Source organism: Bos grunniens, chromosome 6 (genome assembly GCF_055505025.1).
Source record: "Bos grunniens cultivar Pamir isolate PY7600 chromosome 6, Bosgru_T2T1.0, whole genome shotgun sequence".
Lineage (NCBI taxonomy): Eukaryota > Metazoa > Chordata > Mammalia > Artiodactyla > Bovidae > Bos > Bos grunniens.
The window spans coordinates 74,205,941-74,211,272 of NC_141170.1; the positions used below are offsets into that span (position 1 = coordinate 74,205,941).

At 43.2% G+C, this 5,332-nt stretch overlaps 1 pseudogene; it reads left to right on the plus strand.

The window, feature by feature from the left end:
* The first annotated feature begins 477 nt into the window (after window positions 1-477).
* LOC147370887 (small ribosomal subunit protein eS6 pseudogene) lies at window positions 478-1,656 on the plus strand (annotated as a pseudogene).
* The last annotated feature ends 3,676 nt before the right edge of the window (window positions 1,657-5,332 follow it).

The window sequence follows — 5,332 nt, forward strand, 5'->3', positions numbered from 1 at the left end:
GAGTTTCATACTAGGTGGGGCAAGGGAGGCAATGACTTGACATTTATGCAACACCTGCTACGTGCCGGTCACTGTGCTGGCAACACCTACATGTGTTATTTCATTGAACCATCCTCACAGCCACAGGGCAGCCATTCTCCCCACCGTGTGACACTCAGCAGTCAACTTGTCTGAGACCACACAGCTAATCAGATCTCTGTCGGACTTCACCAGATACACTACTTAGATATTTTTAATTTCATTCAAACTGAGGAATGTTTCTCATAAATGCACACGCTATGCTCTTTCATCCATCATATCATTTCCTGTGGAAGTAAAAGATGTAGACAGAGAGGCAACAATGAGATCACTGATTATAACATTGCTTTGGGTGGAAAAAAATTATCCAATAGTTGGGGTTGGTCAACTAAATTATGGGATACCTGTGTATAAGAAGGCTCATAGATATTGTGATTTTTCATTTATTGCCCTAGAAACATGATGTTGCTGATTTATTATTACGAGGAAGGGACTCTTTGTGGCACCTTGGAGGCATTCCGCTGCCTCAGAATAAAGCTGAACATCTCTTCCCTGGCCACTGGCTGCTGGAAGCTCATTGAAGTGGACAATGAACAAAAACTTCATATCTTCTATAAGAAGCATATGGCCACAGAAGTTGCTGCTGATCCTCTGGGTGAAGAATGGAAGGGTTATGTGTGTCTGAATTAGCGGCAGTAACAACAAACAGGGCTTCCCCAGGAATCAGGGTGTCTTGACCCATGGCCAAGTCCACTTGCTGCTGAGTAAGGGGCATTCCTATTACAGACCAAGGAGGACAGGAGAAAGAAAGACCTAATCTGTTCGGGGTTGCATTATGGATGCCAATCTGAGTGTTGACAATTTGGTCATCCCCAAAAAAGGGGATAAGGATATTTTTGGACTCACTAATACTACTATGCCTCATCACCTGGGGTCCAAAAGAGCTTCCAGAATCCGTAAACCTTTCAGTCTCTCTAAAAAAGATGGCATCCACCCAGATGTTGTAAGAAAGCCCCTAAACAAAGAAGGTAAGAAACCCAGGACCAGAGCGTCCAAGATTCAGTGTCTTGTTACTGCAGGTGTTCTGGACATATTGTGCTGAAGAAACAGCATACTGAGAAAAATAAGGAAAAGGCTGCAGAACATGCTAAACTTTTGGCCAAGAGAATAAAGAGGCAAAAGAAAAATGCCAGGAGTACATCGCCAAGAGACGAAGGCTGTCCTCTCTAAGAGCTTTTATGTCTAAGTCTCAGTTTAGTTCAATTCAGTTGCTCAGTCATGTCCGACTCTTTGCGACCCCATGAACTGCAGCACTCCAGGCCTCCCTGTCCATCACCAGCTCCCGGAGTTCATTCAGACTCATGTCCATTGAGTTGGTGATGCCATCCAGCCATCTCATCCTCTGTCGTCCCCTTCTCCTCCTGCCCCCAATCCCTCCCAGCATCAGACTCTTTTCCAATGAGTCAGCTCTTCGCATGAGGTGGCCAAAGTACTGGAGTTTCAGCTTTAGCATCAGTCCTTAAGATCAGACCTCAAAAAAAAAAAAAAAAAAAAAGAGAGAGAGAAGGGTAAAGATAGGTTTCAAACAATATGTAAAATACTATCTGGGGCACTTACCTGGAGATCCAGTAGTTAAGACTCTGCCCTTCCAATGCAGATCCCTAGTTGGGGAACAAAGATCCTGCATGCTGTGCTACAGCAAAAAGAAAGAAAGAAAACAAAAAATAAGCAAAAATTTTTAAATAAAATATTATTTTGGGAAAAATATATATAAGTAAACATATGCAGTAAAAATTCAAAAAGAATGTAAACAAAGTAACACTTTATCTTTGAATAGAAGGATTTTAGGTAATTTTTATCTTATTTTGCTTCTGTGTAGTCTTACATGCTTTTTTTTATGATCAGTCTACATCTCTTGAGCAATTAGTTTGTTCTAGTTTTTTCTTCTTAAGAGTAATTTTTAGAATGATTAGAAAGCTGCTTTCTAAAGCATTTTGCTGGAGGGCCCAGAATTTGGAAATGTCTCTATTCTTTTGTTGCTACTACTAAAAGGAGAAATAAAAATCCTAGCCAAATCCTGACATTTGGCCAATATAGTTTCTTTTTTTAATTACATTGTCAGCCGCTGATTAAAATGTAAGCGCCTGAAAACAGAAAGCATGTCCTTTTTTCCTCTTTAATCCATGTCCCTTTGTGATGTTCAGTGACTATTCATGGTTCTTTGATTTATTCCCGTTACTTCTTTGGTTTTAGGTTGGGGTTTTTTTCCCCTATTTTATACCAGAAGCTTATTCATTTGGACTCTTTTAAAATCTAGTTTTTGAAAAATGAAAATGAAGACAAGATTGAAACTTACTTTTTTTCTTTGAATAAAATTCAAGATTGTTGATTGAAGTATCCACATAAGCAAATGAGGCAGGAGGGGTATATTTAACCTACATGGGAAAACACTTCTGAACTCTTTACAGCATCCTTTGTGCCCAGTTAATTAATGGACTGATTATAAATGATTATAACTCATTGAGTCGATTTGGCAGAATTTTCTCCTGGCAGCACTGCATCTCCTATTAGTTTGTGTTACTTGTCAGTATTGAAAATGACACATCTACCTTCCTGACAAATGGCACAGATATTCACTAACTCAGAACCTGTTTAGTAACCTGAGTGGGTCTTCATATTCTAATTTTTCAGATTTTACTGCATTATGGAACTGAGCAGATCCCTCTTTAAAATAAAACTGTGCTTTTAAAAATGGAAAAGTTTTCCTTCTTGAAAAAATACAGCTGTAGCATCCAGGGTATATATGGAAGTGTTCATTACACTCATGGAATTAAAAAATAAGGTAAACTGGGACTTCCTTGGTGGTCCAGTGGTTAAGATTACAATCTTCCAATGCAGGAGGCTCTGGTCTGTGGTCCAGGCACTAAGCTCCCTGGTTGAGGAACTAAAATCTCGCATCCCACATCATCTTCCCAACCCAGGGATGAAACCCACGTCTCTTGAGCCTCCTGCATTGGCAGGTGGATTTTTTACCACTAGTGCCACGAGGGAAGCCCAGAAACCTTTTATTCTGGTTCCTATTGCTATGAAACCAGCCCTCCCATACTTAGTGTCTTAAAGCAACAACAATCACGGTTACCTCTCCAGACTGGGGAGGCTGGGCTGGGTGAGGTGGTTCTTGGGTCTGTGTTGGCTGCAGTGGTGGCCAGGCCTGCAATCAGCCTCCTTTCTCCAGTATTGGCAGCTGATGTGACTGTCAGCTGGGACCTGTCCTGGAGGAAACAGTAACACCTCTCACTTCTCAGAAGCTGGCCTGGGAAGCTGCATCAATCATCACATTCCCTCCGTTACTCAAGAAGAGAAAGAACAGACAGCCCCTCCAATCAGAAGGATAGTCCGCCTCACATTTGGAAGGCATGGGATGGGCCAGCTTGGGAATTACCATCCGCTGCACCTTCTCAGGACAGACCAAGGGTCCACCGTCGCGTCCCTACCCTCCTGGTCACTGGCTCTGACTACAGGTGGAAGCACCAGCTGGGAATTGATCGTGTTAAAGAATAACTAATTCATAACTTCCACAGTGCTTTTTTTCTACCAAAGCACAAATTCTAAATCTATATTGTGCCATGGATCCCTTCGGCAATGGGGTGAAATCTTTGGATTCCTCAGGGTAATGTTTCCAAAGTGCATAAAATGAAAACATAGGATGTCAAAGGAAATCAGTTATATGGAAACACAGTTACCAAAATAGTTAAATAACAATTTAGTAATTGCCAGCAGCAGGTCTAGTACTGTAGTGTCAAAGTTCTGGTGAATCTTAATGATATTTTGAGATATCTGTAACAATTATATATGTGTGATATGGAAATATCTATGAGTTCTGTTAATGACACTTTCACAAGCTCTGCTGAAATTTTGTGGTTGGTTACCTACATTCATAATTAAAGGAAATGCTAAATCTGCATTAAAGGCTAGTGACAATAAGGATATGATCTTCTTTCTCATCCAGCTTTGCCAGTCCCTGACTCTGCCCTGCTGAAAAGCCACAGGAGAGAGGCTACAGCAGGGCAAGAGGAAGAGCTATGAGTAGAGACTTGGCTCAGGGTGGGCAGAGGGTGAGAAAGCAGGGGCTGAACTGCTCAGGGAGAGAAAGGAACAGGAATTTGGGTAGAGAAGAAAAAGTTTCTGGAAGGACAGAAAGCGAGAGAGGATGCTCAAAGGCAGAGGCCTGAGGAAAAAATTCCCCTAGTGAGGAAATTTTCTCTGGCTAGGATGACCAAGGACATGTTTGCCCTTCCCCACCCCACAAATTGGAACTCCCTCCCCTGGATAGCAATGATGCAAAATGGAATTCCATGCTGGAATGATTGCATCTGAGGATGGAGAGGGCTGTCTGGACTAAGCCATTTTATATCAGGGACTTGGGCATCGGGATTCTGGCAGTCACAGAAAGCAAATCCCCCAGGGATACTGAGGGTCAACTCTACTTGATCTTGCCTGCCCAGCCAGCCCCAGCCAAAGACATGAAATGACTTACTGTGGCCACATTGAGCTACCTCCTTTCCCTGCCAGGCTAGGCTTTCTTCCAACACATCCAAGCAGGTTGTTGCCACGACATCTTCCTGGAGGTACTGGTCCGGTCCCTTCTGCGTGGGCCGAGGGAACTAATTAACTACACTGCTCTCCACTCTCTCCAATTCTCAATCAAATGAGAGAGCCAGGAATGAGGAGATGGATATCAAAACATTTGCTTTGTTGCTACTAAAATCTGGATTGCAGGGTAGGACTTAAATGTGGGATTCCTCCTTCTACTGACTCTACTCCTGTACACCCCATTTTAAAGCTGGGTATGGGCAGGGGGAGGGTGAGTCTATAGAACAGATGTCTGGTGAAGGATGGCTGCCTGGCATTGGTCTAGGGCAGGATGGTGAAGGGTGAGGAGGGCAGAGAGAGCTGCAAACACACACGTGTGTGTGTTAGTCACTCAGCTGTGCCTGACCCTTTGTGATCCCATGGACTATAGCCCGCCAAATGCTGTCCATGGGATTCTGCAGACAAGAATACTAGAGTGGGTTGACATTCCCTTCTCCAGGGGTTCTTCCCAACCCTGGGATCGAACACAGGTCTCCTGCATTGCAGGCAGATTCTTTTCCAGCTGAGCCACTAGGGAAGCCCTGCATACCATTGGTCCATGCTTTTTGGTGGAGTGGAACTAACCCAATGAGAAAACTAGAGGCACACACATACACACCTCTAGTTTCCTCATTGAGTTTGTTCCTCCCCATCAAAAAACATGGACCAATGACTATCACTC